The sequence below is a fragment of the Bidens hawaiensis genome, unplaced genomic scaffold, assembly GCF_021521415.1.
Source record: "Bidens hawaiensis isolate Kalapana, Puna unplaced genomic scaffold, B.hawaiensis_p1.1 tig00010467_1, whole genome shotgun sequence".
NCBI lineage: Eukaryota > Viridiplantae > Streptophyta > Magnoliopsida > Asterales > Asteraceae > Bidens > Bidens hawaiensis.
Window position 1 is genome coordinate 873,220 of NW_027491799.1, and position 12,942 is coordinate 886,161.

The 12,942-nt window shown below is 39.4% G+C and overlaps 1 pseudogene; it reads right to left on the reverse strand.

Annotated features, from left to right (window-relative positions):
- Window positions 1–9,084: 9,084 nt before the first annotated feature.
- Window positions 9,085–10,989, reverse strand: LOC143535398 (mitogen-activated protein kinase kinase 5 pseudogene; annotated as a pseudogene).
- Between the last annotated feature and the right edge of the window lie 1,953 nt (window positions 10,990–12,942).

Genomic DNA, 12,942 nt, shown 5'->3' on the forward strand with positions numbered 1-12,942 from the left:
TATGGTTGTCATTTGCTGGTTAACCCTTTGTTAGTTTGTTTGGATCATGGGTTAAGCGTGTTCCCCTTTTTTATTATTTAAAGAACGGCCACTTTCCTGTCTGCTAGGCCACTACACCCCTCACTTTGGAGAGTCTCGTTTCATCATTCTGGTCAGACCAAGACTATGTTGTTTTAACGGGACCCGCGTTGGCTTCAGGGTTTGGCTTGGGCATTCCTCAAGGAATTCATACCGCTTGCTGCCACTTGACAGTCGTTGTGTCACCCATAAGAGCAGAACTCTCTGACGTAACATACAGTGAGACTTAAACCCGGGTGAAGTTTGTTCTTAATGTGGATAAGAAATAATAGTGTTGTTGGGGGGGGGGGGGGGTCTCAAGATATTCTTTTAATATTAAACATCTCGAAGGGCCAAAAGATATGCTAGCTGATAGCTTGGCACGTGATTTTCAAAATACGTAAGCAATGACGTAATCTTTTTTTATAAATAGAAATGCGTCTCTTTTAAAAATTCTTCACTCCAACATTTAATGAAATGTAATGGAAGAAGAAAAAGAAAAAATCAAGTCCTTACGTCTAAATGAAAAAAAATTCTTTTATGGGTGTTTGAAAACTGAATGTACAAAATGGGAAAATTACTTATGGTAGTTATAGTTTTTGGAATAATTATACAAATAGAAATCTGGTCGAGTGTGTACAAAGCTAGTTATAAAGGGCAAGTTAAATAGACATGTATAGTCTATAGATCAAAGTTCATATTAAGAGTTTTTAGCCATGTGGTTGAAAAATTATAAGATTAAAGTGTAATAACTAATAAGTGATTAGTAATAACTATATGAAAAATCAGGATTTTATTTTACAAAGCGTCAACTGTACAAATATTTGCAGTCCACACTATTCATTCATAGGTGATACTTTCGATTTTTTAAAACAAATCTATCTATATATGCACATAATAAATAAAAATATTAACTGAACACGTGTCATCTTTCTAGCATCAGAAAAATTTTGTTTTACCGTTTCTCTCTTATAAAATAGAGAAAATCACATAAACAACCATTTAACTTTCATTTCTACTAAAATTATTAGTTAAAAAAATACTTTTTTATTTGTATTGAAATTATTCATTCTCACTTTTTTCCTTAAGATTAAGTAATTTCATGTATATATGTTTTAAAATGATTTAAGGGCTTAATGTTATTAAAAGGGTATAGTTACCAAAAAAAACAAAAACTAATTTTTGTATATTAACATTTAATTTATGTATGTTTTTAATAAAAGAGTAATGGACGGGGTTGGCTCTTTCACTGGACATAGTTCCTTACTGAAGGTATGATATAGAAGCGATTGAATAAACTTAACTTGAAGCATAACTCTTTGCAAATTATAAACTTAATTAACTCAAAAACTACATAGATACCATGTTTACTCAACGTCCATATTTATACATATATATTTTTTACTTCCTAACCATTGACCTTTTATTCTACATCCTAACCACCTTACCACCCCATCAAAATAAGAATTATTTTATAATAAGCTTTGTTAATATATGTTTAATGTAAAGTATTTTTAGTATTTTAAGTATAAGTTATTTGAGTTAAAAGAATTGATACAACAAAGTTAAGCAATAAAATAATAAAAAATTAAAAAAAACAAAACAAAACAATATTTGTGTTCACTTCTTTTCTTGTCGTTCAACTAACTTTACCTTTACAAGTTATCGTCTAAATCTTAACCATTGATTTATTAAAATCAGTGGTAACACTTCATATGCTTCGTATGATAATTTTCATTTGTAGTTGAGCCTTTGTCGTTTTATTTTCAGATTTCAACCTGCCAACATGTTTTACATAATCACGCTACACAGGTTATATGTCTGAACTAGAGTTCAACTTTTCGGCATAAATCATATTCGTGGGCTGCCCAACCGATAGTATTTTTCTTCTTCCCGTGGTTTCTGTTGCCCAACCCATTTATTTTTGGTACACTGCAGTCCATCACTTTTTAATCCATTCCAATAACACATTTTGGTGAGTTTTCAATTATGCCCACCAAGTGTTCGACAAAATGCCTTTGCTTTTTTTTTTTTATACCGTTTTATGGGATTTGTACCTAAAGGCATTGTGATTGAAGCTGTAATTGGGGGTTTGGAAACCAACTAGTTTTCTAGCCCGGCTCTAAGGGGGGCATTTGGTACTTGGTTGTCGGTTTTGCATCATTTCTCGTGGTGGATTGGTTGATGAGGGTGCTATGTCTAAGACCCTAGATAATAGTGTAGGTTTCACAATGGATGTGGTTGTTCGACCTTCGGGGGGTGTTTGGCTGTGTCCTTTTAGGGGGTTCCATTGTTGCCAAGACGGACTGGCAGGGTCCAAGGGGTTCCCTCAGTTGATTGCGCATATCAAACGACTTCATTTGTCGTCGGATGAGTGGAAAGGACCCCTTCGGGACGCCATCTCCATAGATTGTGATTTATTTATTTCGGTTGGGGAGACTTTAAAGGCTTCGAACTGTGGTTATGTGGGTTGTGTATGCGTGTAAATGCTCTTAGACGGGCGTGCCATCATGCTGATGGGGTCGCCAAGTTCAAGAAAAGCGTGGGAGATGTTGATGAGTTTATTGTGGGGATTGATAAACCGCATGTTATGAGGGATGTTGCTCCTTTGGAAGGTATAGTGGTGGATGGGGTTCTCCTTGACCGCGTCTTCTCTCTTCCTATCACGACTGTTGACGTGTGTGAATATATATATATAAATTTGGATAAAAGTTCCACACAAATCGAGTTTTAAAAATAGGTTTTCACCTACAACTAAACCACACACGAAAGGCAAGTGTATCTATCGTTTGTAATAAAGTGTCGGCAATAACCGAGTGTCAATCCATGGATATGGTAATTTTCTAGTACTAAATCTTTGTAAATGACTAACCGAACAAAGAAATCTTAATTTGAGTTTTTAACTAACTAAACTAGCATACAACAAAGCAAGTAAAAATACAAGAAACAATCAATCCAACAAAACTACCTAGACATGCATCCACTCTACCAATGTGATAAAATAGCAATGATATGGTAAACATCATGAATCTAAACATAAATACTAGATTACAATCAAGCAACCTAATACTAACAATTAATCATCATGATGGGTTTTCAATTAAGAATTAAACATAGACTAACTTGTTTGTCAAAACAACAAAGTCTCATAATCAAAGGAAAGCTAGCATGAATAACATTCTAACCACATAAAATTACACTAAATTAGCTAAACTCATGAATTAAACATCAACTTATGAAACTTTAACTAGCAAGTCATCACCAAGTCAAGAATCATAACAACACTCATCAATTTTCCAATATCAAGTGTAGGGTTTCATGCTCATCAATAATATTATAACCAAACTAATCTTTACTAGTCATTCCTAACTTAGCAATGTAAACAAAGAAACATGAACATTCAAAGTTTACAAACAAACATCTAGAACATAGTTTTCCAACATGAATGCCTAAACATTTGTAAGACTAAAAAGGTATGCAATTCTAACAAGCATGAACACCGTCAATATCAACTCATAACTTCAACATTTCCTTGAAAGAAAACCAAATTACTATAACCATACATAGATAAAAATCACAATAGTAAAAGCTTCAACAATGTCTAGATAGTAAATGTTTTTAGTCCATAAGGCTTAATACAACTACAATCAATCTAGAAATAAGCTTACAAAACATGCTATTGAACATAGAAATGCAAACCAAAATCAAGCAAGGATTGAAGGATGGAATGATGAGTCTTATGTTGGTGGAAGCCTCCAAGAATCCCCTAAAATCATTGCACTTGATTGAGAGAAAATCCCCAAGACTCCACACCACAAAATGAGGATAATGGGGGTGTATTTAAGCTTTTTAGACATCGTGCATGGGCAGGTGCACGGGCCCGCACGGCCGTGCCTATTTGTGAAGAGTCAACCATTGGCTTTAATCTGACTAAAAAGTCAAATTTCTCTGTTCTGGCACGGGCGTGCATGGGCTGGTTATTTTGACTTTTTTTTTCAGCATTAGATCATGCACTGGCTTGCATTGGCACATTTCCTGGTTGGCACGGTCCCATGCACGGGCTGGCATGGGCGTGCAGGTCTGGTAGTTTGCTGTTTTTGCCTCCGAAACGCCATCTTTTCATGTTTTCTTTGTCGGGCGGGCGCCCGAACCTGCAAATTCACAGATAACTCAAATAAGTACCTAAAATAATGAATTTGCATAGAGTTCGAGATAAATATGAAGATAATTCGATGTAATAAGATGCACACTTTGTGTTACATCAACTGTTAAGAGCATTCCTCATAGTTGTAGTATGGCTTTTTGCTCAGGCCTTGACTGCGGCTCTGGCAAAGGTTGTTGCTATGCCAGAGTCTGTTAAGGCATGGGTGAGACTTTTGTTGCTACCGCGGTGCACATTGCGAGTTTTCAGACCTTCTACTCGTCAAGAGCGCAGGTCCGGTATGAGGGAGTCTTTGCAATGTCATAGTATTCAACGGGCACTAATGGCTTGTGGTGGTGAGGATGGTTTTGATGCGCTTATTTTATCCCTTTTTGCCCAACCTTTGAGGATGGACTCGAGTCATGATGGGCCTCTCGCTAAGCACGATGACTCTGCTGTGTGCACCAATGTGAAACAATGTTTACGAAAAGTGGCGGACGGGCATTTCACCGCCACGATTAAAGTATTATGCTCTTCAGGGGTTACGCCTTTAGGCAATGATACTTTGAAAGCATTAGTGGCTAAGCATCCCAACTTGCCCCCGCCGATTATACCTGTTTCATTTCTTTCTGAGCCTCCTCTTGTTGTTGACGAGGATAATGTGCTTGGGTGCATTAAATCCTTCCCTAAAGGGACGTCTTGCGGGCGAGATGGATTGAGGGCCCAACACATTTTGGATGCCTTTTGTGGGGAGGGGTCGACGATCGCTGTTGGGTTGCTAAAATCTATTACTGCAGTGGTTAATTTATGTTTGGGGGGGAGGTGCCCGGGGGTTCTAGCGGAGTTCATTACGTCGGCTCCTCTCACACCGTTGCTCAAACCGGACAATGGGATTAGACCCATTGCCGTAGGTGCCATTTGGAGGAGATTGATGTCTAAGGTGGCTATGAGGGGTGTTGGAAAGGAAATGGCCAAATACCTTTGTGACTTTCAGTTTGGGGTGGGAGTCTCTAGTGGTGCGGAGGCTGTGCTTCATAGCGCGAACAGGTTTTTAAATAAGTTTCATTCTGATGGGTCGTTGGCTATGCTTACCGTTGATTTTTGTAATGCTTTCAACTTGGTGGATAGGACTGCCCTTCTAAATGAGGTTCGTGCTCGATGCCTGTCTATTTCCTTATGGGTAAACTTTTTATATGGGCAGCCGTCCAGGCTATATGTGGGGGATGACCACATTTGGTCCACCACTGGGGTTCAGTAGGGGGACCCCTTGGGACATCTTCTTTTCGCCTTAGTTCTGCACCCACTTGTTCATCTTGTCTAGGATTCCTGTAAGCTCCTCTTCCATGCTTGGTACTTAGATGATGGTACAATTATTGAAGACACTAAAGAGGTTGCTAAAGCTTTGGATATTATCAGGTTAGAGGGCCCCCGACTAGGCCTTGAACTTAACATTAAGAAAACAGAAGTATTTTGGCCGTCATGCAATGGGGTTAAGGTGCAGGAGGGGATGTTTCCCCATGAGATTGGAAGGCCGATGTTAGGTGTGAAACTCCTTGGGGGAGCCGTTAGTCGGGATGCAGAATTCATCAGCGGACTTGCTGTGAAAAGGGCTTCGCGGGCTGTAGAACTGATGAGCCATCTCCCACGTTTGCGGGACCTTCAATGCGAGCTCCTTTTGCTTCGATCATGTATGGGAGTAGGTAAGTTTTTGTTCGGCCTCAGAACGTGCCAGCCCGAGTATGTAGGGGAAGCTGTTTCTGTTTTTGGCAATTGCCTTCGGGGGGCGATTGAGGACATCATGGTTTGTGGTGGTCCCTTCTTTGGAGATTTTCAATAGAGGTTAGCATCACTTCCGACTCGTTTTGGAGGTTTGGGTTTATGTTTAGCTTCAGACGTATCTGCATATGCGTTTGTGGCCTCGAGGGCACAATCTTGGAAATTGCAAGACCACATTTTTCGAGATTGCGGTATTGATGAGTTTGACTCCGATTATGAGAGTACGATAGATCGGTTGCATATTTCACTTCCTGATTTTGATATTAGCGGTTTCTCTAATAAAGACACCGCCCCACCTAAAGCCCAACATGCTTTGGCGAGTGTCCTTTATAGTGGAATCATCCAGAGTTTGGAAGTGAAGTTTGATTTATCTCCTCGTCAAAAAGCGGTGTTTGAGTGCCTTCGAGCTCCACGGGCCCAAGATTTCTTAAGTGTTATCCCTATTGAAGGACTGGGCCAACATATGTCCGCTATGGAGTACCGGACCATCCTTAAGTATTGGCTAATGATTCCTTTGTTCCCGGTAGATGAGCCATGCCCAGTTTGCCGCAAGGTCTATTTGGATTCTTTTGGCGAGCACGCAATTCATTGCAAAGAGTTACCTGGGTTTAAGTACAGACACGATTTAGTGAGGGATGTTCTATGCGATGTTCTTAAACGGGCCGGAATTTCAGCTAAAAAGGAGGCTCCCGTAAACTTTCTTACGGATCCTCTTGAAGGAAGATCTACGTTACGACCAGCCGATATTCTTGTTTTTGGTTGGGTAGGGGGAAACACGCCTGTGTGGATCTCACAGGAGTGTCCCCCCTTGTTGGGCTAAGGGACAATGGGTTTATAGCCTGTAGGCAGCTTTGAAGGCAGCATCGGGCAAGGTTGTTAAACACGAGAAAGCTTGTTTGGAGAATCAACACGTGTTTATCCCATTTGCCTTTGACACTTTTGGTTACTTAGCTCAAGATGTCGTGGACCTTCTAAATAGAGTTCAGAAAGTCATGCATAGTAATTTATCGACCCATAAGAATCAAAACTTTGCTTTTAGTAGGGTTGGGTTTGCTATCCAAAAAGGGGTTGCGGCGCAGCTTGTTGCCCGCTTACCTGCCACTTCATTGTAAATCGTTTGGTTGTTTTTGATTATTAATGAAGGATCTCGTGCGTGTCAAAAAAAAGTTACATCTATGTATGTTGTAACACATCGAAAATAATTTTAAAGGATTTTGGGAGAAACAGTAAAGTGTTTGGTTCAAGCATGACCGCACACAGCCTTGTTTAGATGTTGCCGAGGTAGCTAAGTTGGTGACCGAGAAGTTCTGACCAACAACACGCCCATGCTTGTGTAGAAGCACATGCTACAACTGAGGCACCGTGGTGGGGTAGGTTGGGTCACACCTCTCTGATGATCAGACCCTGTTAGTTGGTTTTGTTTTCATTGGATGGGCTCTTAAGGACGGTTTATGGGGACTCATGTTCGTTCGTAAGGGGCACCTGGATTACACTCAATTCGGCCTTAGTTACACCTTAACCACCCTTTAATCACTCTTGCATGAGTCAAGTTTGTATTATTAGTGTTCTTGGTGAAAAGACTCCTGCAGCAATCATTCTCTAACATTCTCTAATTTCAGTGGTAAAAGCTGGATTATGGTAAATCATGGCTTTTTACCTTAAAAAAACAAGTTAAAATAAAGTCAGTAGGACATAATTTGGCCCAAGGTTTATTGACCAAGGTCCGAGATTAAAATAAAAAAACCAATTGCCAAGTTGCCAATAAATGGGTGATAAATGAGTTCAGACTATCAGATCTATAACACTACAAGATTTTATTTACTGAAAAATAGCAAAGCACGTAGAAAATGTTAAGTCGTCTAAATGGTATTTAATTACATCATATCTAATAAGTCAAGTCAAGCTATTGAAAAGTTTAATTGTCAAAATGATAATATAACCTTAGTCAACATATAATGATTATCTTTTTTCTTAAACCATCCAATCCATGAGACTTGAACCTTAACCACAAAGTTAAACACCTATTCTAGGAATCAAAATTCGTACAGAATACTGGTATTTGTATTTCATGTTTTCATTATCTTCACTGTCATAAGTTCACCGGTTTCTCACGCGCCCATCTCACCCCCATCCTTTCTCACAGCAATATTGTAAAAATCGCTAGTTGTTAGTCGGGCGGTTGGATGTGGACTAGCGATTAATCAGATCAGAATTCAATGTATAATTTTCAGTTTTATATATTAGAACACACATTTTTGTATGTAATTTTTAGTTTTATACATGCACAAACACATTTTGGATGGAAATTGACTGGAATCCGCTTATTTTTGTTGAAATCTGGTTAGAACCCGTTGGTTTTGGCCGGAATCTCACCGGAAACCGCCGATTTTGACCAAAACTTAATCGGAAAAGGCCGATTAATCCTGATTTAGGTTGGATTTGACCATTGATTGATTAATTGGCCGATTAGCCCAAAATTAATCAGTGAAGCAGGGACTAACGATTAATTAGGGATTAATCGACGCCTAGCCACATTCTAATCGTTGACGTTCATTCCCACAAGCACCAATCGCCTCAACACACAGACAGCAAACAAGAGCACAGCTCTTGATGCTCATATCTTGAATTAAAACATGTGATTTTCTCAATTAAAGCATGTTTTGATACAATAGCTATGATTATCATGACTCACAAATGACAAAAAAAAGTATCAAATTGCTTTTTAAACTTTATATTCGTATCATAATTGGGTGCTGCAAAAAGATAGGATGTGAATGATAAACCTAAAAAAGAGCATCTTTCTCACCCCATTGATTCCACCACATAACACACACAAACAACTGCTGTCATTAATCATAAAGATTATGATGTTAATCTTCCAATACGCAAATCAAAATAACATAAATAAAATAATCAGTTGATTTATAACCTCAAATAAGATGATCAAAACTACCAATTAAAACAGACTCCTAAACAAGTTATAACCCCAATTCATTAGCATCAAAGATGATCAGTTGACTTATAGGCTATAGCAACACAGATAATTCTTCATTTCTCTGGTTTCTTGTTTTCTAAAATCCAATATTTCTTGTTTTCTAAAATCCAATATTACAATAAAAACTATAAACTTATGTCGAAAACTATGACGAAAAACGCGGAGGAGGCAACGGATGCGCCGAATGCACCTGATTATTATTAGTATTAACAAACGGATGCCGCAACAGCTGCGCAGCCGTCCACCTCCTCGCAGGATCTCGCTGCAAACAACACGAAACAAAATCCCGAAACTCACGAGACGCACTCGCCGGAGCCTCCGGCGGCTTCGACATACAAATCGCACACATCAAACTCGCCCAATCCCCCTGTCTCCCAACCGCAAACGGAAACCGACCTAAATAAAACTCCAGAATACTCACACCGAAGCTCCATATATCTCCAAAACTCCAGAATACTCACACCGAAGCTCCATATATCTCCGGCATAACCGTCATATATCCCGTGGTTCAAATCCGTATTTATCCGTTCCGGACTCATATACGCAATCGTGCCTACAGACGAGTTACACGGATCCATCGTCTGCGCTAATATTCTCGAAACACCGTAATCGGCAATTTTCACTTGTTTTTTAGAATTAATTAACAAATTCGACGGTTTAATATCACGAAGCACAATTTTGCGACGGTGAAGGTAATAGATACCAGAGAGTACCTGACGAGTGACGTCAGCTAACGACGGTTCGTGTGAGATGTGTTGGCCTTCAAGCGAACCGCCGTCCATGTACTCCAGCAGCACCTGGATCTCACCGGCGTGATCGAACATATCGTGACACTTGACGATGTTCAGGTTATCAACGTCGCGTAAGATCTCGATTTCGCGGCAGATCTGACGGCGTACGGCGTCCTCGTGGTTGCCGTAGATCACTTTTAGCGCGAATAGCCGGCCGGTAGGTGTGTGGACGACTTTGTAGACGGTGCCGCCGCTGCCGCGGCCGATTCGGTTCATCCGATCGAGTTCCGAGAGGTTGAAGGCTTGTAATTTGGAGTTAGTTAGGGTTTTGGAGGTGGAGTTAGGGTTTGAGGACGGTGGGAGAGGTAATGGCACGGCGATTTGAGGTTCGCGGTGGGGTAAGGGTAGGGTTAGGTCGGGACGGCGGCGGTGGCGGTTGAGGGAGCGGTTGGCGGCGGAGGACGGTGGTGGTGGTTGGATAGGGGTGAAGTGAAATGACGGATTTAGCCTTGGATTGAGTTGGTGTGTTTATGTGTGTTGTGTAGTGGTTGATTGAAAGGTTGTGTGAAATAAGGGTTTTGAAAATGAGGTGAATGGAACGACGACGTATGAAGGTGCTGGGAAAAAAGGAGGAAGAAGATGAAGGAAGACGCGGTTCATATATGTACTACTGTCTACTACTACAAGTCATTACTTGGTTTATGGGATTTTTATTTTATTTTATTAAAATGTTTAAAAGTAGTCAAAGATATTATTATTATTATTATTTTCAATGAAATATAATTTTTCTAACAACCTTATTATACAAAACACACATGGATAATTTTAGGAAAATTTTTAAAATGTCTCTTTTTTAGGAGAGAGCTTTCAAAAATGTTCATATATTATTTTAAACTGTCTAAAAGTCCCTTACAAAGTCGTCGCATGACGATTTGGTATTCATGACGACAGTTTATGAAATCCTAATAAGAAATTGACATGTGTTCTTGACATCAATGTTTCCATAACCGGATCGGACAGCGAACTGGTTAGACCGTCCGAACATTTTTTCCTCAAAAATGGCGGTTTGGAGTGGAAAAAAGTTTTTTTTTAATTATTTTTTTTTCATAGTAAACTGGTTCAACCGGTCCGGGTTGTCGATCGAACCGGCTAGCTTTCTAGGAACCAAACGAAATGTACAGAACTGGACCGGTCATTGGACCGAATCCCGGTCGGACCGGAGCGACCAGACGGTCTGGTGCGATCTTAACAACATTGCTTAACATGTCTTCTTTGACAACTAACAACATTGCTTAACATGTCTTCTTTGACAACATTCGAAACAAACCGGTCGATAAAGGCAAGTTTGGGTTTAAGTTAGAAACCGTCGACGTCGACTGTCTTTGGATTGTTCCTGACGGATTTACAATCCCGTCAAAGAAAATATTTTCTCCAAAATTGTCGTCGAAGACGTATTTGTATCCAAACTTGCCTTTGCGTCTCGTTTGATTTTTGAAGTGTTACAGGTCACAACTCACAACAGCATGGTCGACTTCGTCTTTTCATCAAGGTTACATTAGGGACCCTCGTTTTCAATAAGGTGTTAAGGATTCAGGTATTGCAAAACACACATAAATACAAATAATCTGCAAAAGAAATAATAAACGAAGACGAACACACGAAATTTTACGTGGTTCAGGTGGCTGACCTACGTCCACGAGCTACAACCAGGATACTCTTAATTATTGCTTTTTGTCTTACTCGTAATGAGGATATTACAAGTACAATTAATATAAATACAGAACATACTAAGGTTTACAACTTAATCCCCAAAAAAACTAATAATGAGCTATAATTAAATAAAATGGGTAAGGCTTGCCACTAGGCTTCATTTAATTAATATGTCATTAAGGTTGTCTTCTAACCCTACATAATTAAGCCTCTATAAACCCAACATAAGGTTGTATTAGACGGGTCGTGAGTTCAGTCTTTTATCGAGGCATTAACTATAAGAGTTGGACAAATGTAATAATAATCCTAAATTTGATTTTTGTTCGGTATATGAAACCATCATCATCATCGTACTCAGTATATCCTACCAATAGGGTCTGAGGAGGGTAAGATGTAGACAGCCTTACCTCTACCCCGTAGGAATAGAGAGGCTGCTTCCAGTGAGACCCTTTGCATCAAGCCTTGGACATAAGGCACATAACACTCAACCATCTGCACACCGGTAAATTGGTGCATGTACCTTGTCTTTCGGCTATCAACACCACCACATGATGCCTGATTAACCTTCCGTCACTTTTAATGTTATTTTCATGAGATTAGTAAAATAACGTCAAAATTAGTGCAATTTCACTTTTGCCTACTCGAGGGTTCACACATATATACATTATATGCGTGCACCGCAAACAGGACGTCGATATATGAAACCATACCAACACAAATTAAAGGGAAAAATCCATCTAACATTAAGAATAAAATATTGTTACACATCCAAGATGCTACATTATGTCTTGCTAGATAGTAACAATGAAACATCATGTCTTGTTCTATAGTGAACCGACGACATTTTTGAAGTATCGGCCATTAGGTAGTTCACGTTTTGATTGTTGTGTGTTTTTTTCTCATTTGATAATTAATAATCTATATTTTATGTTTTAAGTTAAAAAAGCCATTTGTATTCGATTAGGTTTTCTAAACTTGAATGCGTTCAAAATCCAATTGATCCTAATAGAGTAGTAAAAGTTAAGGGGAGTCGGGTTGCAAGCAGCAAATCCAAATCTGGTAGACTTACACCGGCCCCGGCTCTTAGTCTTTGGGTAGGACGGTCGACAATAGGGCTATGCTATTTCTTGCTGTCGAAAAAAGATGAGAGAGAGAGAGAGAGAGAGATAAATCATTTTTTTTGTGTGCGTAAAGGCTAGATGAGAGAGACATGAGTTGTTGAGTAAAACATCGAGTAAATCTGCTATCGGAAAGAAGGCCAGCAGGGTCCTTCGGGTACCCCTAAGTTGTCACCCTGTGCTGAATCTTTGGCGAGTTCCTGCGGTGAGCATCCTGACCCCCCTAAAGGCATTTACTGGACTAGTGGAGCGTAGACACCTATGTGGCACTCCATTAATGTCTACATAACACTACATCACTAAAAAAAAATATGAGTGTTGTCCACTCTCTCGTCACCACGAAATGACGTTTTCGTTCAATAATTTGTTTCTTCTCAATTTCATTTAATTTGAACAACCAATCACTCTCATCTA